General features: G+C 37.1%; 1 protein-coding gene across 8 annotated transcripts in view; it reads right to left on the bottom strand.

Moving 5' to 3' along the window:
* The window catches only part of SLC8A1 (solute carrier family 8 member A1), a 391,565-nt gene that overhangs the window by 359,677 nt on the left and 7,434 nt on the right, over positions 1-24,454 (bottom strand). The window contains exon 2 of one of the 8 annotated variants that reach the window (XM_058278450.2): positions 13,093-13,187. The exons of the other annotated variants lie outside the window; for them this stretch is intronic. The gene's annotated coding sequence lies outside the window, so the exon portion shown is untranslated. The remainder of the gene's footprint in view (positions 1-13,092; positions 13,188-24,454) is intronic. 8 annotated transcript variants of the gene reach the window in all.

The following is a 24,454-nucleotide window of genomic DNA, read 5'->3' on the forward strand; positions in this document are numbered from 1 at the left end:
CCCAAGTCACATAGAATGTATTTCAGTGCAAAGATTCTGTTTCAGTGTTTATAATTCTATAAGTATAGCAATTTAAGAAGAGTCTTGACTGTACCTTGAGGTCCTTGCTTAATGAAAATGCTTTAAAAATGATTGAAGTGATAAATGTACAACTATGTAATTATACTGAATATCTTTTATTGTACACTTTGGATGGATTTATGCTTTATTAATACACATCAGTAAAATTGATTTGTTAAAAAAATCAAAGTAAACCTTAGATCTTATTTTAGATCATTAGGTTCTCTTATTTTCAGCTCTGTTTCACCAGAAAAACATAACTTTCTATGACGCTTCAGAATATTAGGGGGTTTGGGGGAAATTGTTTTCTTTAAGCAATTTTCTATGAAAAAGATATTTAACAATTTCTGCATATTCCCAAACTCATTTTCTCTCCAAGGGCTTTGGTTTTGATAAAAAACACCACCACAGAAATAAAAAAATAATGACAAATTAAATACATAACTTAAAAGTTAATGAAAGCATTTTGAGGATAGTTTTGGAACATTTTGATTTTTATCTGCAGATATAAGAGTCACTTTCAGGAACCATGATTTTTCTCCTATTTGCATATTCCTTATATCACCCAATTCCCAACAATCTGTTTCCAGTTGTCTTCCTCAAAGTAGAGCAAAGACTGGGAAAGTTGTTTACTTCCCCGCTTCCCCTGCCACTCCCTTTTTTCCCTCTCCCCCTCTTCTTCTTTTTCTTCTTCTCCTCCTCTTCCTCATCTTTCTCCCCATCCTCCCACCACCACCACCCACCACTCCTCCTCCTCCTCCTTTTTCTTAATTGTTGTTATTGTTAGCCCCTGCCATTCAAGGAAAGTGCTGTCATAATTCTAGCTGGATTTGGGTAGAATTTTAGGAACACAGGGCTCACAGAGTCTAAATTCCAGCAATAGCACATTAAAATATCAAAATGTCCAGGATTCTACAAAAGATTAAAACACATAAAAAGAAACAGAAAGCAATGGCCCAGGCAAAAGAGAAAATTAAAGCATTAGAAACCATGAACAAGGAGGATTCCACGTGGGACATACCAGTCAAAGACTTTAAAAAAAAAATGGCCTAAATATGTTCAGTATGCTAAAAGAAAACATATAAAAGAAATAAAAACCAGGAAAAAAATACACTAATACAAAGAAAATATCAGCAGAGAGATAGAAATTACAAAAGGAACCAAACAGAGCAGAAGACTATAGTAACAAATTAAAAAATACCTGGAGGGGTTCAGCAGCAGACTGGAGCTAGCAGAAGAATGAACCCATGAAGATTAGATGCTTGAAATCATCCTGTCTCAGGAACTGAAGAATGAAGAAAAGTGAACAGAGCTGGAGGAACCTTTGGGTCACAATCAAGCATACCAATATATGCATTGTAGGAGTCCCAGAAGAAGAAGAAAGAGTGAAAGAGGCCTAAAGAATATTCAAAGAAATAATGGCAAAAAAAAGTCCGTAATTTAATGAAAGCCATGAATGTACACCTCTAAGACACTCGACAAACTCCAAACAGGATAAACCCAAACAGATCACCACTAAAACATATTATAATCAAACTGTCACATGTCAAGAGAAGGAGAGAATTCTGAAAGCCACAAGAAAGAAGTAACATGTCATATACAAGGGAATCTCAATAAGGTTAATTGCTAATTTTGCAATGGTAACCATGAAGGTAGGAAGGCAGTGGGCTGACAAGTTTAAAGTGCTGAAAGCAAAAATGTGTCAACCAAGATTTCTGTACCTGGCAAAACTCTTTTAAAGATGAGAGTTTAAGATATTCCCAGATAAACAAAAACTGAGTGTTCATCACCAGCCCTAAAGACTGTACAGCAGGATGAAAGAAAGGACAATAGATCATAGTCACATGTAGAAATAAGAATCTAGTGATGGTAATGACATGGGTAAATATAAATGCCAGTGCTACTGTAGTTTTGGTTTTTAATTCTACTTTTTGGAAGTATTTCAAAATTTAAAAAGTTTAAGTTAAAAAAAGTTATAGTATTGGATGGAATGGAATAAAGAATAACTGTAGAAAAAGAGGAGATGGGGTCTTATCAGTTAGCCCTGCCTACTCCTTCATTTAGAGATTGAGAAGAAGAGGAGGCACCAGCATAGGGCACTAGGACAAAGTGGACATTGATGTAGGAGGAGAAAAGGTGGTGATGATATTGTGGAGATGACATGAGCCAAGAGTTTAAATTAAAGTGAGTAGCAGACACACTGGATGACAGATAAACTTTAGAATCTGCCTGAGTCCCTGGTGCTTAGCCCATCTTCACTGCTCCTGGGGTTCTCCACCTAAGACTTCACACTTCGAATCTCTCTGTTCTTTATTTATTTTCCTTTTATTTCTCTGCTCTTTATTTTGGTCAAATCTACTTCTTAGACTCACTTTATCTTGTGCCATGACACACTTTAGATATAGACTGGATTTCTTGCCCCTATAACTACCCAATGGACATTCTTCCTTCAATATGACAGTTACCATGGAGATTTAATAATGAACAAGCACCATTTTTTCCATTTGGAAACAAACTGATTTGCTGTATTCAACTAAAAACAGACAGAAAAAAACAAGATTATTGTTCAGTAGTTATTTTGGGGAACAATACATTAACTGGATGTTTTTGATATTTATGGGGAAATAATTGATGTTCAAAATTATAGCCCTAAATTAATGCAAGGTCCTGAAATGTCTTCTGAGTCATTCAGGAAAAAATAATTACACTGAATATCCCTTAGGGTTAAGTATAATACCTCAGTTCTAGTTTTTCTAGAATCACAAATTAATATGTGATAATATGGCATAGCTTGACTAATGAGAATAATGGATTGAACAGAAAATCCTATTTTCCAACCACAGTTAATAGGAGAGTTTACTGGGAATTAAATCAGCAGAAAAGAGAGGCAAGGCAGATTTCTGTTTTGGACCATATGTGGCTTAAGGCTGTCAATATTAATGAAAGAACTTGGGTGAGGTTTCAGATTGTAGCCTAAGCAGAGCCATGTAATCAGGGTTGGCCTAGGTAATGTGTGTTATAAGGCAGGGGCTAAAGGTGAGCCTATAGACAGCTGGAGAAAAGGAGAAGTTTACAAGACATGAGGCATACATAACATGAGGAATTCGTGGTAGTTCAGGGCCAATTCTCATGGGTCAGACCTCAGGCCTCAGGCCCTAGTAGGAAACTGGTAAATAAAAGAAATGATAAATGAGGAATGGTTCTGATAGCGGACTCAGAATGTACAGTTGTCATACCGTAGGCTTTGCACACACCTGCTCTTCAGTATGCCCCTGGGAAAACAGAAGAGACCCCTAAGCAACTGGGGTTTTAAAGCAGCTATAGAAATAACACAGATCTGGTTGTAACTCAGCCTTCTGGATCTAGAAGGGATGGGAGAAGTGGTGGAGGAGCTGAGGAAAACTGAATTCTCAACTTCCACGGGAATTATGCTTTACATTCTTTTCTCTCATCCAATCATTCAGTCAGCCAACTTTTACTGCAGACTTCCAGCTAGGCCTGCAGAGAGAGGCAGAGATGAATAAGTGAAAATCTTTGCATTGTAGGAGACTCCAGCTTGTTATGGGATAGGATAGATGGGCAGGTATGCAAATGTACAATTGAGGTTTGGTTTACGTATTGTGGGAGGTGAGGAGAGAAGGCCAGCTAGGTAAGGAGAGAAGGGAAACAAAGAGATCAATAAGGCTTTCCAGAGAATTTGATGGCTAAACTGAGTTTTAAAGGACCACATACTGCAAGCAGGAAGTGACATGTACAAAAGCATGATGGCATGGGCAGTCCAGTTGCTTCCTGGGATGTGCGAGGAGTTTGCTGTGCTCAGAATCCTAAAGCATATGAAAAGTGGTGAGAAATAAGGGGTTCTATATGCCGTGCCAATATGTATTTGGGGTTTTAATTGAGGAGTTGGAAACAGAAAAATAAAAAGGATTTAGATCGTCGCTATTTTATGCTATAATTTAAATAACTTGGATTTTGGTTCTAGATTCCTATCACGAAATCCTGGGGTTAGAACATAAGATCTTTAACTTTCATTTTCATCTAAGCATGAATTAGCCTGTGGCAGACAAAGTTCACTCCAGAAGCTATTAGCAACTTCCAGAGTCCAGACATGGGATGAAACCTACCCTAGACTAGACAATTTAAACCATCTCCTATGTATAAAAGGCTTTGATGTCTTTTCCAAAAGCTTTGCATGAAAAGGAAAACTCCAAAAACTGGTGAGCACACCTGGAAACTAGTGCTGATCCACTGATTATTATTAATGCTGATGGTATGACCGCATCCAATTTAGAGAAATGTACTTTTTTCCCTCTCTAGGTAAGCTAATTGGAATAGGGGGTATATGTGATGTTCTCTTTATTTCTGGGGATTTAGGAATAGTGATTGCTCATCTCAGATTGTTAATAAAATCCCCTAGCAAAGAGTCTGTCTTGTTCACCCCTCTATTTACAGCCCCAAACCCATATGTGTTGCATATTAAGTATGCACAAAATATTCAAAGGACGAATAAATCAGTTAGTCAATGAATGAAATTTCTCAGACTATTTACCTGATTTTTGGTCTAGAAAATAAGGTCATGATTATTGTATGGGTGATTTTTCCCCACTGCAAATATATTGGTCATGGCAATGCCATGCATTATTTGTAGCATTAAATGTTTAATAACAGGAATATAATTTTCTGAAAATAAGCACAGAGAGTCCCTAAAATAAATATATAGATATGGATATGGATATGTGTGTAAGTTTATTTTCAGTAAGCTGAACTACCATGAAATCTGAAGAAAATGTAAAGTTTCAGTTCTCTTAACAGACAGAATACCTTGTGATTAAGAGCTAAAGTTCTATAGCTCTCTATACCTATAACTGTTTCAATGTATTTGAGTAAATCAGTTCAACCTTCCCTGCTTCACGTTATCTGTAAAACGATTCACCAGCTACTTTCCCCAGGTCCTCACCTACTCCTTTGTCTGAAATTGTTGAAAGGAGGATAACGTCTTGCCATGTAACTCACGGTTTAGAAATGCTCCCTCAACTTTTCAGGTACCTCCCAGTATAAAAGATACTTAACCTTTTGCTGAAAGAAGAAAAAGCATCATTTGGCATGGAAAGTTTTTCTTTCTCTGGATGAAAATTAACTTAATTGTCTTTTACCCCCTCTCTACACTTAAGCCATGTAAGTAATTTGCCCTTGAGCTGAACTGCTGAATTTCAATAAAGACTTAGATATTGTGTGAGTATATGTCTGTATGTCTGTGTGTCTGTGTATAAGGGGCATTTGGCCAAACTGGGAACAGAATGCAAGGATAATAAAGCATCAAGGGGCCCAGGAAATCCTCAGTAAAAGTCTGAATTAGCACAACTTGACAAGGCACAGAGATTTTCCAGAACAGAAGTGACTCAGTACTTTTCAGCAGCTATTTGGACTACAACTCAGGGAAAGCCTGGATGATCACAGTGTATCAAGAGCTTCTCAGAAAAAGGTGCTACATAAACACATGGCATTGTTATTATTTCAGTCTGCCTCCTTTTGCTACACAATCTGGCATAAAATTGTGACAATCCAGTAACAGTTTCTGGAGAGCTGTTTTATCATCTTTTCCTCCTGTTCACTGATTTCTTTATTCTGTCTTTCCACATCGCTATACCTTGATTACAAACAAACAATCAAGTTGCTTGTCTGAGGCAGTTTTACTTGTTATGGTGAGGACAATATATAGTTATGAGAGCAGTAAATAGCAGAGCTTCACTGGCTAACCAAGGATCTTTTCTGCACTGTTTACGCATTGCTGAGGCCCACTAAAATCAATGTGACCTTTACAATGCTAAACCGTCCTGGAAAATTGTAACAGTCAGTCATCTTTGCATTTACAAATCCAAACATTTTTTTAAGCCCATTTAAACCAACATTAGTGAGATAATCAAACGGACTATTTTAAAGACTGTGATTCCATTTTAGTGGTTAAAAACTCGGTTTTTTTCTTTGATGAGTTTTTTTTCTTTAATTGAAAAACTCTCTTATAAATACAGAGTGCACTTCTCTCTTCTGAAAAATCACTCTCAGATAGATTCCAAAGGTTCTCAGAAACAACAGGGGTTCAATATGGCTTTTAAATTGATGGACTTTCTGAAGGAAATTTCCAACAATTTCACTGGATGCTACGTTTCATTATTGACCAATTAATTTTAAACCTCAGGAAAACTCCCAGGCTTCATGAATTCTTTACTGCTAACTTGGACCATGTAAACATGTAACATGTGGTTATTATTGAAAAAACATTTAAAATATTGTATTTGACTCTGATTTTGGGGGTCATTTTTGGTGGGGGTACAATTCTAAATCAGTATCTTTTTTAAATAAAAGCTTAAGAAGTGTCAGAATTTGTGTGTTTTTTTTTTAAGACGTAGTTTTGATGTCCGAATTAAATTTACTTTTTGGTCTAATTATTTTATGTTTATGGCATACAGTCACAATGAATTAATTGACCTGCTAGAACATGATCCCAAATTCTTGACATACTATTTATTTTCTGATCATGAATTTTCTCAGGTTTAGGAAAAGCATTTATGTTCTTTAAACTCATAATAATCTCTTGTCACCTGGCTGGATACTGCTTTTTCTCTCTGGATCCTGATATGTAGTTAAGGGTTATAAATATTCATACATTCTATAGATGAGGAAATGCAGAAATTTCTGGTCTCAGTTAGTGAGAAAATATTCCAGAGACAATCAGTAAGCTTTTCAGTTTCCTATCTCCTATAACGTTGGGTTCATTTCTAATTGGAAAAAATAACTAAGAAAATATTAGCAATGAATGAGTGTTCCCATCTTCAAATTAGACCATAAAGTGCTTTGACATCCTGACCTTTCTGGCTTTGTGGAAAACATTTTAAAAAGCAATACTATTAGGAGAAATCTACAAGTCCATTTAACATCCCTTGCATTGTTTGCCTCTTCAGAGTGGTCCATTTTGTAGATGTGCAACTGCTTATCTTCAGCCCCCCAGCCCATGGGCCTGCAATTAATATATCAAGGCAATTTCTTCCTAACACCACAATCTGTTTTGATAGAGTTATGAAAATTGACTGAGGGCCCTTGATAAGATTTCCACAGTGACTTAATTTTACTGCAGGTTGGGAGAAAAATGCGACAAGGAACGTCCTTAAGATAAAAACCACATGCTTTTGGTTTTGTTTGTTCAAATTAGGTTTTAATTTTCTCCCGTCCTAGTAGAGAGACCACAAACATTTAGTCTGTAGAACTACAACAAAAACCTCATGAAACATTGAAAGAGGAAACCAAAAGTTGCTTTCTTCTCCAAACGTCAACTGCTTTTATACACCACAGGTTAGGCTGCCCTAACCTTCACTAGATTAAAGAGGTTCAGTGTAGCCATAGAGTCCTGACCAATGAGACTTGCTGGTGTGAAAGTGCTCAGAGAAATAATTGTTCAGATTTTTTAATTAGAATTTTTATTACATTTTCTCACATAATGTGAAAAAGATGGTTGTGGGATATTTTTTCAATTTTTATTTTCACCATAGCTGCTTCTTTTGTGTGTGTGTGTCATGTTGGTTGTCTGCTCCAAAAAAAAAATGTCTGGTTTCCTAGTCCACATTTGTCAGGAACATACGGGCTGGCTGATGTACTAAAAGATGGAGACTAGGGTGTTTTTGCAGGCTAATGGTGAGAACTTAAAGCATCTGAGAGCAGCAGCCACTGCTTTTTAAACACTATCTAACCTTAAACTTTGGATAGATTTGTTACAGTCTGCACCTGCACTCATGTTTAAACTCAAATGACTGAAAATACAATAGATCATAACCACAAACTTTTAATTATAGCGATCCTTTTTAATGTAAGAGGGGGAAGGAAGAGTGTGTTCTTTGGCCATTATACATAGTTTTGCTTTTACAAACGCGAGAAAAATTTGTAGAGTCATTCTACAAGAGGAAGCAAATGATCTGTTTGTGTATGTGTGTTTGTGTGTGTAAATACTTTAAAGAAGATGGGTTACCACAAGGAGGAATGGATATAAAGAAGAGGATAATGAATTAGTTCTGAGGTATATCATATATATTTTCAAGGTTCAAGCTTTGAATGTCACCTTGCACACAAATTAATTCCATCTTTATTTGTAAGCAGAATGGTGTTGGGGAAGACAAAATAGAATTTGAATTCAGTTATACCTGGGATTAAGTCCTAGCCACATATTAGCTTTGTAATTCTTGAAAAGATTACTTAATCCATCTAAGCTTTAGTTTTCTTACTTATAAAAATGGGAATGTCAGCTCTCTTGCAGTTTGTGGTAAAAATTCAATGAAGGCACATTTGTGAAGCATCTAGCAGTGTGCCTGGCAAAGAGTAGCACACAATGAAACAAGAACTGTGAGATCCCTCTTCTCTGTCTATTAAGAACCCTAGCTTGATTTTGGCCAATACAATCTTGTACCTGAAAGACTTATCACAACCTTTATCACTGGATTCAAAATGAGTAGGGGGAAAAATGGAATAATTTATGTATTCTTGAAAATATACCAGTGGAAAAAGTAATATTTCATTAAATCTTGATCCATTCAGACAAATCTTTTCTCACTTGCCAAAAAATAGGATGACAGCTCTTCCTAGCCACACTCCTTTCTGACTATCCCCAAATTCGGAGTATTGCCATGAGCAAATCTTAAAAAGGGTGAGGTTTCTAATTCTTCCACAGTGTTTTGGTTGGTAACCTCTGAATTAGTACTGTGTAGTTTAAAATTAGAATTTCAGATTCGAAGAGCCATTAGAATAGTGTTTCAAATTTCAAGGCACATTAGAACCATTTGAGAAGGTTGGAATAAATGGAGATAAGCAGTGCCCACCCTAAGAGATTCTAATTTTGCATTTTTTAAAACAGTGTCCCAAGTCTTTTGGATGCTGGCCGCCCATACCCCGTATCCTGCACCATGACCTGAAAGCCTGTCTAACTCAACTTCCCACCCAGGGTAGGGGCACATTATAGCCTCTGATTCAGTACAGAACTGCCAGGAGAATTTTGGTTTTGTAGGTACTGAAGCTTATGCAAATTGGGGCCTTCTTCGAGAAAAAAAATCTTGATTTTGCAAATTTGGCAAAGCACATGACGATGTGAACATGTTTCTAGGGCTTCTCCCAAGGCCTCGAGGGGTCTTAAGGCTTAAACTTCATTAGCTTCACAAGAAATCCAATTCTGAGTACCAGCCATCACAATCCATCTTTGTGATTATATTTTGAAAGATGAAGAAGAAACTGAGGAATGGAGATAATAGGCAACTTGCCTGTGGTCCTGCAGCTTGAAAGTGGCAGAGCTGGGATTTGACTTCAGGCAGCCTGTCTCTACAGTCTTTGTTCTTTTAACCATGACAACAGCACGGTATCACAGATACTTCCTATGTTCTGAAACCCACAGGGAGCCAATGTGTCTCCCATTTCCATTACAGGAACCATACTCACACTTTTTATGGATGAGATCATTAGAGTGCTAAATGGATAATAAGTAAAAAGATACAATGCAGAAGCAGTAAGTGGAACACTTTAGCATTCAGAGAAGAGAGAACACATAATCCCAATCTCTACAAGTACAAGAGAATTGCAACGTGAAGCAAAAACAAAACAAAATGAAGAAAAACGAAGAGGCTGAATTTATCTAGCGCAATATTCTCTTAGTAAGAGAGCTCACAATTCTAGTTGCTCAGGAAAAAATACATTTCAATAATATGCGGCCACATGGGGTGAGGAGATACAAACAGAAATATTATGTAGCAACCTTGAGGAAAGTTTAAAAGGCAATTGACAAGGCCCCTTTGGTCCTTTCTCTTCCCCATAGGTTGACTGGAATGCAAAGGGATGGCTAGAGCTTGGGCAGCCAGCTTAGTTATGAGACAGTACACTAAAGTTAGCAACTCATCAAGACAAAAGGAGCCCAGAATCACAAGTGATTGTGGCGCCACTAGATCAGCCCTGAACTATTTATCTCCAGATTGTGTTCATCCGAAAGGGACAGACTCCTGTCTTCTTTAAGAAACTTTTATTTTGGGTTTCTGTCATTTGCTGTTGAAATTCATCCTAACTATGAAAAACTTTAATCCTGACCTCACCCATCATTCTGACAAAAAGATGCCAATGAAGAAAGCAGGTAGAACTGTAATAAACATGATAAGACTACACTCTTTAAAACAAATACATTATTGTTATTCATCTAAATAAAACTCTCACAAAATGGTCACTTTGGGAGAAAATATGTTTATTATTCTAATCATACTGCTATTAGTCAAATTAGTTTTAGAGCCTTTCTTTGTGACTATGTTCAGATGATTTCTATATATACCTTACTCTAAATTAGGTCTCTGTTTTGCAAATTTCTTGCATTATTTTTGCTGCCAAGTATTTGATCCTCTTCCTTTGTTTGGGATATTCTCCACCTATAAATTTTGGTAACTCCCCTTGACAACTGTCCAGCCCTCCATCATGATTTTTTCCACATCACTTCTCAATATTACTGAGACCTTCTTCTAGAATGGAAACTCAACAAGGACTATGTCTTATTGTCCTGCTCAACCCCAGGGCTTATTGCATAATTGTGTCTGGCCCACAATTTCATATTCAGTAGTTATTATTTAATAAGCTAATGTTAGGGCAGTGCTCACCTCTCACTCAAGATATTGAAAAGTTCAGATATTGCTTTACTACCCTCCTGGTACCTAGAACATGGGCACATGAACTGCTCTCAGCCCCAAACACCTGGCTCAGCCTCTCGGTGGAACTGAGTGTGGCAGAGAAGCAGGAGCAATGGAGCACCCATTCTGGTGATGAGCATGATGGTGGGGGCCACAGCAGCATCCAATGTCCAGGGACAGCAGGGCTTGGGAAGGACTTGCATTGTCCAGTATGGGAGGAATGCTGGTGCAAGTCTGGCAAACAAGGTCAATTTGAATAGAGCCGTGCAGCCCATATATCGCTTGTTTCTACCTAGGCTCCAAGCCTGCTTCTCCTCTCTTCCTAACAATGCTGTGAGCTTCCTCATGTAGAGTAAATTATTTTAATGAAATCTTATCAGAAAAGCCTCCCCTGATGATCCGTATGTAAATAACTCGTCCTAGCATGCTCTGTTCCCACACCCTGCTTTACTTAGTCCTGTTTTCTATCAATTACATTTTGCTCATCTCTTCCAATTATAATACAAATTTGTTGATGAAGGGGACTGTTTTGTTCTCTGCTGTTTCCCCACTGCACATAGTAAGTTCTCAGTGCATATTTATGGAATGAATGCTTGCATAAATGCACAAAGTAGCCAGTCAGTGACTAGTAATTCTCCTAGTATATTTCCTTTGACATTGGAGTCTCTAAGATACTATGCTCTCTACCATGATCATAACACTATTAACTTCTGATTCTGTCATTTCCCCTGTCACATTGTATAATTCAGAGGTCAGAGGTTATGACCTTTATCAATACCAACATCCCTGCTACCAGCACTGTTCCTGACTCATAGGAGTTGCTCAGGAGATGTCTGTTGAATGAATGAATGATTTCTATACATTATGATTTAATCCTCATTTTGTTACATACCCCACTTACTCACTAATTAAGTCATATACAAATAGCTTCTAAACAAGTGGCACCCAGGAAGGTGAAAATTACCTTTAGCAATTGTTAATTTAGTACAACAACCAATGGAACCAGAAAACTTGCTTATTTCAAAACAGTTAACAGCAATCCAACAAAAAAAACAAAGCAAAACCAGTCAACCAACCAAACAAAAAACCCTCACAGTCTCGTGTCTAGTGGGAGAGTTGTGTCAACAGAGTCCTGCCTTTTTTAGGGGAAGAGTAAAACAACCGACAAGGTCTTTAATTCTGTTGGTGCAGCTGTATAAAGGCTGTGTGCCTGAGCTGGGTTTTACAGAGGGCTTGCTGTGCGAAGGCACGGGGTATGTGAGGGAAGAGTGGCTTCTAGGGCACTGCTGGAGTCAAACGCACAGAGAGGATTGCCCAGGGCGAGCCTGGAGGCACAGGCAGACTATCCTGAGCAGGTAATGGAGATTTAGGAGTGAGACTAGTGGCTGGGAGATATTAAGATTTAGGTGGAACATTCTAGCAACAGTAAGAAGGAAGGATTTGGGGGACAAGCGTTATAGACCAGGAGACAATTCAAGAAACTATGACTGGGCCTCTAGTTAATTAGACATAAAAGGTTTATTTTTAAAATGTACTACCAAAACAATTTCCTTCAGTATGGCTTTCTTTGGGGAGGGTATGCAAAGAAGATTATTTTTCTGAGAAAGATAATTTGCTATCATGCAATTATTTACCTCAGAATATTAAATTGAAATTTTCAATTGAGTTGTTAAGATAAGGTAGATGTGATATTTCAGAGTGTGGTGAGAGACCTAGAAGCCTTTTTAAAGGAGTTATCCAAAAGCTAGTTACGGGAATCTTAATCCCCTCTGGCTGAAAGGATTACAGAAAAGGATGTGTTTGAAGAGAGCTACCAAGTCCAAAACTCCCAAGAAAGAAGTTGGAGATTTCTTCCCTTGCCTTGAATCTATGGATTTTGAGGAGTCATTTAAGAGCCTGAAATGTCTGGAATGTCCTTCCTCGGAATTTGGAGGGCACAGTGGATTTGTGTCTGTCATGAGAAATGTAAAGGTAAGCATCTATACTATCATCTCCAGTAGCAAGCAAAGGAAGAGGGCTGAGGCCTGAACTGGCACGTGAGTAACCAGTGGCTGCCTTCACAGCTATACTAAGTGCTTCTCATGGACTGATGTTGCCCACTAACAAAAGCGAGCTGATGTGGGGCCATTTTAGGTTCCATACAACAGGAACACTTGGGTATGTGATGGAATCTCAGCAGAAGGAAGCTGGAGATGAACCTCTAGCTTCCTAAGTGTGGCAGGAATGGCACATCAGAGGAAAATACACTGCTTGCATCTTGGGAATTATAATTTAATGTCCCTTGTCAGAGTCTCTGAAGAATCTGATAAAGTTCCCATAAGAGAAAAAGTAAAGACACCTGCCAGACTCAGACGAGTCATCTTCCAAAAGAATGAGTAAGAGTTTTCTGGCACTTTCTTATTTCCACTCCATCTTCCTCCACAACTTTCAACTCTGGGTAAAAAAAAACACACACTTAACAAAAAAGCAGGTAGGGAAGGAGAGAAAAACCATCTTTCCCCCACCCTGTCCAACATTAACCTGCAAGTCATTAGCTTACAGCCAACCTCAGGAGGCCCAGGGTAAAGGGTTTAACTTTTTATCAAATTTACGTGATTGTTTTATTGGAACAGGTACTCTGTTTTCTGAAATAAGATAATGTCAATATTGTCAAGTGACTGTAGAACTTCTATTAAATACTACCCATTTATAAATTACTGTCCAGGTTTGTATTTAGGTTCAGAAGATCAATAGGAGGAAAATAATGTTGTTTTTTATGGTTATTCCTCATAAGTTCTGTCTTTTACAATTTTCAGTTACTTTAAAAAAATTTTTTTTCTCTCTCTATTTTTTTTAAATGTTACATTAAAAAAATATAAGAGGTCCCCACATGCCCTCCACCTCCCTCACCCTACTCCTCCCAAATCAACAACCTCTTTCATCATCATGGGACATTCGTTGCATTTGGTGAATACATTTTGGAGCACTGCTGCACCACACGGATAATGATTTAGATTGCAGTTTACACTCTTCCCCAGTCCACCTAGTGGGCCATGGCAGGACATACAATGTCCAGCATCTGTCCCTGTAGTACCACCCAGGAAAACTCCAAGTCCTGAAAATGCCCCCACATCATATTTCTTCTTCCCTCTCCCTAGCCTCAGCAGCTGCTGCGGCCACTTTCTCTGCATCAGTGCTACAATTTCTTCCATTACTAATCACAATATTTCCATAGTAGAATATCAGTAAGTCCAATCTAATCCATACTCTATTCCTCCATCCTGTGGACCCTGGTGTGGTTAAGCCCACTTCACCTCTATATCAAGAGGGGGCTTAGATTCCAGATGGATGATGGATGCAATTCTCTTACTTGCAGTTGTAGGCATTCTTGGCTCCCTGGTATGGTGGTTGACCTTCTTCACCTCCCTGTTCACTGGCCAGGGTAAGTCCAATAAACCAGAGGGTAGGAGTTGCAAGTCTGCTGAGGCTCAGGGCCTGACTGTCACAGGGACAGTCCAGAGATTCAGGTCTCCTGAGTATACACCAACCCCAGCCCCAACCACAGGTCCAGTAAAAGTGACAGAAGAGGCATGTGTAGAAAGGTCATATCTGAGTTCAACTCCATCTCAGGAACACAAACTCCAAAGAGGGCCAACTAACATGGCACTACAATTACTTTTAATCATTGGGAGATGTTGAGCAAATAACGAGCCAGGTCATATGCTTGTCCTCTACTTCCCCATTTCTATAATCCCTCATTATATCAGGGATTATTGTTATCATTTTGTGCTGATTTTTCCTATTACATGAAAATACAATTAACTATTTTGAATAGAATATTCTTAGTTATCAGTGGCTAAAACTGTTGCTCTCTCTAGAACAATCACAATCTCTTAAAAGCATTCCCCAGGAAGACAATTTTAACAAAATGTAATTTCTCCAATAGAGGATTTGGTAGCAAGAGAGGAGAGAGAGAAAGAGAGAGAGAGAGAGAGAGGGAACTTTACATGTGGCACTTTCCTGGTGATGTTTAAAAAAATATCATATGGAAAATTTCATGTATGACTTGTACACAGAAGGTGCTCATACAATTCATATTGTATGAATACATTGCTAAATTACTCTTATAAACGGCACAGTTGGTGGATGTGGCAGATGCAAATATCTGAGGTATGGAGGGAATTGGTAGAGGATGCAAAACAAACCATTTTTATAGGATAAGAGGAAATGCTGTAAAAGGTAAAAGCTGGTACTGGATCATAGGAGCAAAATCAAATAGTTCATGCCTGTAGAATCAATACTAATAATGAGAAAGCAGCCACATTTAAAAATATTTATTTTTGGAGGGAATTAATAATAACTTAATTAAAGACTATTATATTAGTCAGTCAAAGGGGCGCTGATGCAAAATACCGGAAATTGGTTGGTTTTTATAAAGGGTATTTATTTGGGGTAGGAGCTTACAGATACCAGACCATAAAGCATAGGTAACTTCCCTCACCAAAATCTATTTCCACATGTTGGAGCAAGATGGTTGCCAACATCTTCCAGTGTTCAGGCTTCCTGGGTTCCTCTGGGCTCAGTTTCCTTGCTTTCTCCACAAGGTCCGTTGTAGACGATCAGGCAAATGACTCTGTCTCTCTCCCCAGGGCTACAGCTTAAGACTTCAGCATCAAACTCCAACATCAAAACTCCAATTCTGTTCTTTGCCATGTCTTTTATCTGTGAGTCCCCACCCACCAAGGGGAGGGACTCAATGCCCTAAAGATGTGGTCCAATCAAAGCCCTAATCATAACTCAGTCACGCCTAGGTACAGACCAGATTATAAACATAATTCAATATCTATTTTTAGAATTCATAACCATATCAAACTGCTACAACTACCTTTCAGAAAAGAGAAAATTTGTTTTTTAAATAAATAATTAGCATGTTAGAGAAGGAATACATTTTTTAAGAATTATTGGAGTCCTGTTAAGTGTGCTACAATGTGGAATCAAAATAAGCCTCAATTCTATAACCATTGCTCCTATTTTCAATGCTAATGATTCATGTCTAACTATTTTTGATATTTTCCTAGTCAACTGGATTTTTGGTATTCTCATAGATATGGTACTTTTAGAGATAGAAGGGGTTTTAAGAGTGTTTTAACTAATATTCATGCCAAATTTTGCTAAATATAATTCTGCATCTGCAGGGCATATATCTCTACCATAAATACCTTTCTTGATAATTTCTATATTTTAAAAAAGGTTATATATGATGAAATATTATATATAACATGTGACTCTTAAAATATTGTATACATATTTAATGTGTCTCCACAAGGTATTATATGCTTTTATGTTATCTATATTTCCGTATTTTCATTTTGTTGGTACAGAACTATTATAGTCATTCCATGCAAGCTTTAAAATTTGTTGGATATTTTCTCCCCATACTTCAGAGTTGATTTCAAATGTCTCTCCTTAAGAAAATGTCCCTTGATTATTCAGAGCAGATTGGGTCCACTGTTACACGCCCTATACTTTTAGCAATTGCACTTATCATAACTGTAATAGATTAAATTGCAATTTGTGTTTACTATCTAGAGATGTAACTAAAGTGTAAACTTGTGAAGGGCAGAGAATGTTCATGGTAGTGTCCCCAGGATCTAGCATAGTACCTTATACAAAGTAGGTAATCCCTACATATTGCTTGGCCCATATGAGGGGCCCAATGAATGAATGAAATTAATAAATAGTAGCTGGGCACCTGCTCCCCTTGACTGTGCAAATTATGAAATAACCATAGTGTTTGATTTGGGGCCATTTTTCTTGGCTAAATTTGTATTCTCCCTCATATGAGATTGCTGACATATATTGCAGGACTTTTATGAATACTTCTCCTTATTTCAGTCAAGTATTTGTTAAAACCCATTATATGTAAATTTGAACTTATTTTCTGAATCTTTTATTCCTTTAATAACTTGCTACTTGCAAGCAAATCATAGAATTCTAAATTATTTGAGTTGGATTGACCCTTAGAATTCAAATTCTTTTATTTAAAAAAGGATTTTCTTTCATAACACCTTAAAATTAGTTATCTGAGCATTCTTTGAATGGTTTTGGTGACCCTCAAGAAACTCACTTCTTTGCAAGGAAGCCCATATCTTTGTTGTACCTCGCAAATTGTTGGAAATTTTTCTCCTTTATGTCATCCTAACCTCTTTCATACCCTTCAGGTGTGGTGATGTCCTCTGAACAAAACCCTTACCTTTCTTATGATAGGGTTTTCTATTTTGGAAAAAGGCTCTTGTGCATTCTCAAAGGAATTTAAACGTTCATGGTTCTGCCACCTATTCCTAACTGAATATACTTCCCAGGTGTTTTGCTTTGTTGGTCATTTTAAAAAAAAGTTATTTTAAAATATAGTGTTCAAAATGAACTTAAGATAAACAATCAAATTAATGCTTTGGACAGTGGAATATATATGCCTTATATGAGCTAAACAATGACCCCAAGAGTCAATATTATATTAACTCACTGGCAATTTATCCTAAGATCCTAGGGCATGATAAAAGCACTATTTTCAAAAATTAGACTGCCCTGATGCCACAGGAAAAAAATGAATAACCCAATAACTGGCTGAGGCACAGTGATATTTTATCAAGTCACTTCCTTCCACACATGTCAACCTTAATGAACCAATCAACCACTGCTTTGGATTGATCTAAATTCTGCTCCACTTCGTTCACCTTGAAAGGCTAGTGAAACAAAAAATAGAATTGTTCAGGTTATAGATTTTAAACAAAAGATCAACCAACGTATTCAACCTGTCTGCCAGAAAGATATACCCACTATACAAGAGAAATGATACAGACTGCGAAAGAGAAAATTGATGTCCCCTGCTTCAGGCTCAGCATCAAATACAGTGGAACCTACTTTAACATGTCTCAGGACCTGGATGTCTAATCAGATTATGTCCCCTGAAATGTAATTGAGCTATTAGTCAATTAGGTATAGGATAGTCCTCTTTCTAACAAATAATCCTGATATTCCACAGTGTGTTTTATATCATGTGTCACTCTATGTATGATTTTAAAAATTGTTACATTTTTGGAAAACACACAGGGTAATAACAAATGAGTAAAAGTGAAAAAGAATATGTAGGAAATGGAAAATATGTCCAAGAACACCATGTTAATGAGGATTCCTGTGAGTATCATCCTAACATAGTGTATATAATATACACTTCAATGAGAGTTTCATTACATCTTTTTTGAAAAGGAGATGCTGTAAATAAATCAAGTATTATTATTATTATAATCCACTTTACTTCTTCAATTATTCTATCAACAGCATGTACTGTATTAGGAAACTTACCAGGCTATGGAGTTGCCAAGGTGAAAAACAAATGCTCAGACCTCCCTGAGGAAGTGGCATTTGAGGTAAAAGAGGTAAGATATGGAAATCCGTACTATTAAAACACTGATTTACCATTAATCAGATATTCTCTTCTTGATGTTTGATGATTTACAACACTTTAGATTAATAACCTGCATTTTTTCCAAGTGTCCTAGAAATTGTATTGCAGAAGATAGCTAACTAGAGTGAATATTTCATATTTCTTTGTGTTTTTAATTCTCCAAATAAGCTAGAATCTAGTTTGAACTTTCTTTATAAAATTAATTTCTCAGAGCTTTTAATCACCTTATTTTTCCAGAAGAAAAGCAACATGTGGAACTTTTACTATCCCTGAAGTTTTGGAAATGATAGCTGGATATATTGACATTTTAAACAGAGGAAAAATAGTTAATTCCTACTTAAAACAGAAAACCAGCAGTTCAGTTGAGATACTTCCTTAAAAATTAAGCAAAACTGCCAACTCTCACTACTTTTGTGTTTATTCTGACTCCAAGGAGAGGGGATCAGGAGTGAAAGAGGTCTACTGCGGAGCCTGCTGACTCAGGCTGGTTTTCCCATGGCTGCTAAAGAGGCAGGGCTGGTTGCATAATTGAGCAGGCTTCATGGTCAGCCGTGGCATTGAAACAGACACTTGTGCTTAAGCACTTTTTCATGCTCCAGTAAGTAAATTGTTAATGGACAGCTAACACCATCCTAATCTCTGATACTACTTCATGGAAAAACGATACGACCAGTCCCAGGGATGGAGAATAAAAAATAAGTGAGGTTAAAAAGTTTAAAGCCAGCTGACTGCATATCTGGCTTTGAGTTTAGCATTAACTTCCAGATAGGAATGAGTATTTGAACAAAAATAGACCCTTTTAGAAACAAGCACTATTAAAGGGTAGAAAAACAGAAAACTAAAGGTCTTTGCATATGTAGAAAATATTACAAGATTAGATGCAACGCCAGTCCAGTTTTTGCTGTTGCCACAAGGGGGACACCTTCTGTGGACAGAAAAAAAAATAAACCAAAAGAAAGTGAACACTTTCATTTTTCCTCTGAGTTCACTGAGAAAGTTGGTGAAAAATATAAATGTTAAGGAATTATAATGAGATGAAATTTAGGAAAATCAGGTCCATTAATTTGCTGTCAAGATCTACTGTGACCATCTTATTTCATAGAAATGCAGGCATATGCTCTTGAAACAGGAGTCCCAAGCAGCTCTCCTGCATTTTTTTAAAGAGCTTATTCAGCACATGGAAAATATGAGCATGTTCCCTTTTAACTCTTAAAAGGGAAGTCTCATATTAACACTACACTTTTAAATAAAACCAACTGTGTTTTGTTTCTTTTTGTTTTTTAAGTAAAGTGAGCAAAAAAATGGAGAAGAAAAACCAAAGTTTTTTTGTACTAGGGCATGAATCTCCTAATTCATATTTTGATTTACTCCACCCTAGGTCATCTTTACTTTCAGAGGTTAACTGAAGTGCATACTAGTTCCTTTCCTCCTGCCATTTTAATATTACTTAAAATAGGATTCCTTTACTTGACTGAGGTTTTGTAGGATTGTGCTCATCTCTTATAGTTCTTAAAATGGTCACAGAATATCTACTCATTGTAATAGTTCAGTAGAACTATGCAACAGTCTTCCATCTGCGGTGAGAGTTTTGTGAGGTTGACTACAAAGCTTTGTGACACTAAGTCTCTCTTAAAGGAAAGAATGTTGGGTTGGAAATGGATGAGTGGAAGATCTGGGTGAAAGCCCCACAAAATAATCACAACTGTTGGAATGATACTCTAATAATCATGACTGTCATTTATCGAGTGCTCACTCCATGTCAGGCACAGCATTACGTGCTTTACAAACAACATCTCATGTAAATGTTACACCAACCCCAGGAGATTATCAGAGTCCCTACTTTACAGACAGGCTATGGAGGCTTACAGGACTGAAGAAAGCAAGAGTTTGCTGGTGATTTAGGATAGAGAAAGAGTCAGGAGTCGGGTCTGTCTGCTGAGTTTGACCCTCTGGAAAACAAGGTAATAAGTGCCTCAAATTTTGCTGTGCCTACGTGGGGTTACGCGAGCCTTGCAAAAGGAACTATATACGCGCCAGAACTTGTTTGTGTTAGGGTGAGCATGGCCTATAGCCTAGATGCAGGATCAGAAGTGGGCTCCTTGCCAAGCAGGTGCGAGCCAGAGGAGAGTGAGAGGAGCTGCTCTTCTTCCCAGGGCCATGGTTCTATGCCTTTTCACCAGCTGCAACGGCACTCCTCACTTCCCTGACATTCAGCATCACTTTTAAGATTCCAGAGGAGCTTTTTATTTCTACACTGATGGACTGTGACATATCATGAGCAAGGAAAGAGGGGTAGAGACTCTGTTTCACTTTGGAATAAGAATGAGTAGATTGGAAAAGGAGAGAGGGTGGGAGACAACTTGAGGACCAAAGAGCAGACCCAGCCCTTCCACCCACTGCAGGCAGATTCAGTCCTCAGCCCAGACAAGAGCCATTAATGTCCTTCCTGACAACCTGCAAAGGGCCGGATCTCTAAGCGTAGGAAAGAACCAGAAGGTACTTCTGCAGGATTCACCCCCAGGAACAATCCTAGAACTTTAGCCAATAAAACACTTTTCCGAATCCCCAAGGAGTCAGTACTGTATCACCTTATTGAAAAGCTATTCCTCAGATTTTACAGCCCAGTGTGAAGTGACGGAGCTCATAAGTGATGATGAGACACTTCTAACATTCTTATGTTCTGCCACTTAATCTCTATTACACACACAGAAAGAAGAAATCTCTTTTTTCCCCTCCCCTATCAAGAGACATTCATGAGAACTGTGATGACATTAAATAGGGATGTGTTTTTCTTCCACCAAGAAACTGATGAAATTGTGTGGATATTTTACCTACTCCAGGAAAATATGCCCCACCCAAAGAGCATCAATAACGTGGAATATGCAATCATATATTTATGAGGGCAAATGCCATGTACTTGACTTTAAAACATGTAGCTCATTGGAAGGACAAAGAAATAGTTGTTTTTATTGTTACTGTTTTAACCTTTGATTATTGCTATGGATTCTAAAGAGAAACTTTAGTTATTTCAGAAGGTAAAGAGCAAAGAATATTTTTGTCATGAAGTTTTCAGCACTTAATTTATTCTTAATTTCATATGCTCTGATTGTTTCTCCAAATAATCCACTAATATATAAGATGTATAAATATAATTTTATTAATTTATTCAAGTTTGATTAGAACCTAATAGATATCTGGCATTCTAAAAAATTTCTAGGTACTTACTGAAGCAAATAAATGAAGAATTCTATATATATGCTGAAGATGCAATGTGGAATATAACACTAATATTTTGAAATGATTTGTGTGGAAAGGGGGAGTAGAAAGGGGTAGTGGATTCACAATTACCTATTCAGATGATAAGGGACTCAAAATGGAGGACTTTTGGTATTAGCTTGGCAAAAATAATGAATATAAGTTATTAATAACATAAATGAAAAGAAGCAAAAATTATAAAGCACAGTAAAATGTTGTGATGCTCGATATCTAATTGGAACATATGGGCATTGATGTTAATCATAGTATAGAGAAATGCCTGAATTTGCATTAGATACAGAAAAAGATCTACAATTCTGGTACAATGAAGAATTAGTAAGCAATATTTTCTCAAATTTGGATTTGAAAGTCCTTCTATTCACAGTACCTCCTACTACTAAAGTTATGTTCCTTCAATATAAGAATGTGAAAATACAAAGTCCAATGCTAAAGCATATAAATTTCTATTTTGAAGGTGTAAGGTCCAAAGACAAAAAAAAAACCCACAAAAGATATTTTTGTTAAATAAAAACAATATTTCAAAACATTATCTGTTTCTCCCTCATAAAAAAATAACAAGTTCTGAGGCATCTTAGAAAGTCTTCTCATTCAAACTTTTATTTTCTGATCGAAGAATCTCAGATCCAGAAAATTCGGAACCCAATTCTTCACCCATCACAATCTAGTACTTTCTACCATATTATCTATGTTAATATAGAACCACTCAGTAACAATATTCATCTCTATAATAAGTTATACCCTTCTTCATTTTCTCTCCCCTGACCTTATTTTTTTGAGCTTGATACTTTTTCCCTTTCCAGACATTATTGTAACTGAGAAATTTAGTGTCAGACATGCTCTACCAGAATATATGTGCCTTCTTCCCCCTGCAGGCCTCTGCAATCACTGCAAACAAATATTTGAACTATTTGGCCAAATTCTAAAAACAAATGGACCTGACTGCCTTATGATGACTCATGCATTTAACCTGTAAGGTTTCTTTTAGTTATATGGACTTTTGTTTTTGTCTTCATCCTAATGTATTTGTAAGGAATTGAAGGTCAGATTTTTGCCACGTGCCATGTTTCTATGCTTTCTCATCCAATATCTCATTTTGGCACACTTCCCCAAATGTAGATAAACCTGTATTATCATTGTTAATTTACAAATGAACAAACTGAAGCTAAAAATCGAAATGCTTGGATTATCTTTGACATAAGTCCTAGAAATAAAGTTGAGACAATATGTATCAGCTGATGCACAATTTTATAATTGTTCATAGGTATGATTTCTTCCATGTTTATGATAATAAAGGATTTTGTGTGGCTTGAAAATGTATGTACCCCAGAAAATTGTGTTCTTAAAGCTAATCCATTCCTGTGGGTGTAAACCTATTTTTAGTAGGGTCTTTTGATGACGTTATTTCAGTTAAGGCATGGCCCAGGGTGGCTCTTAGTCCTCTAACTGAAGTCCTTTATAAATGGGATGAATACGGAGAGAGAGAGAGAAAGCCAGGAAAACAAGAAGTAGAAACCAATGAAACCTGGATGGGAAGGGAGATACCAGCAGACACTACCATGTGCCTTGCCATGTGACAGAAGCATCTAGGATTGCCAGCAGTTAGTCTTAGGGATGAAAGCATTGCCTTGATGACACCTTGATTTGGACATTCTCACAGCCTCAACTGTAAGCTAATAAATTCCCATTGTTAAAAACCAACCCATTTTATGGTATCTGCTTTGAGCAACTTAGCAAACTAAAACAACTGCCATTTTGAATAGTGATATCCCAAGTCATAAGACATTGTGGAAAACACACAGTATCAGATGTGTCCATCCTATGCCAATGCATATAGATAGAAAGGCAAACAGACAAGGTGAATATAACCCTAGAAATAAATCTCATACTATTGAACTCACTGTCATTTCTAAAATTCTTTAGAAAAATCCCACCCATTGCCACATGCTTCCCACTACCCCCCACCCTCCCCCAGGACCATTTTATCACATCTTTCATCTTCTCCACTGAAGAAGCGCAGGTGTTTTAGCCTCACTACCACCTTCCTTTCCAGGCTTTTGTATTGATATCATCTTCTGGAATTGTTCTCTGCTTTAACTATTTTCTAGACCTTCATTAACAAATTATTTGAGGGTAAGGGTCTTTGTCATCATTTTATTCACCAAAGTTCAGTATTTAGAATATAGTAGATGCTCAATAAATGTTTGCTGATTGAATAATGACAGCTAATATTCATTGAGTAACTAAGTGATAGAATCTAAACATATTGCATGCTTTATCCCATTGGGTCTTATAATAAGAATGAAGCAAACATTTCAAATTATTTTTGTATCTTCTTAGCACATGTTTGCATTTTGTTAGAATAGACAAATACTTTTCTATGATTTTGAATGATAAATGTTACTTAGAGTGAGTAAAGAATATTCACTTACTCATTTATTAATCAAACATTAAATACTTTGTATAGGAAATAGGGTAATAGAGTTACAAAATTCAGGAAAATGCCACACATCTGATTATACCACTGGTTAAAACTCTTCAATGGCCCCCCTTACCTTCTGCTACCTTGCTACTGCCTTCAGAACAAAGTTCCTTCTTTTCAACATGGATGCTGAGAGGTTAGGGAGGACAGTGAATCCTCTGGACTCTAAACCATAGCTTAACATGACAGAGAGCTCATACCCAGATTACCTTTCTGCAGAATTTCTCAGAGCTAGGGATGTTAGTATACCTTCTGAATATCTGAAATGGGGATGTAGTTCATGCTCTTTTTCATTAACTTCTTTTGACCGTGGAATCCTTTATGGAAGAACACGTCTTTTTCAGACTACACTTTCGAAGATGTGGTTTGGAAGGTTATGTCCTATGTGAACTTTTCAAGTCAATTTAATAAATAGTTTTTGGGTATTCCCTTGAAAAAGAGATCAAATTATTCAGTAACTTGGATATGTTTTGTTTTAACTAGACCCAAATGGAGTTTTGC

The sequence above is a fragment of the Dasypus novemcinctus genome, chromosome 17, assembly GCF_030445035.2.
Source record: "Dasypus novemcinctus isolate mDasNov1 chromosome 17, mDasNov1.1.hap2, whole genome shotgun sequence".
NCBI lineage: Eukaryota > Metazoa > Chordata > Mammalia > Cingulata > Dasypodidae > Dasypus > Dasypus novemcinctus.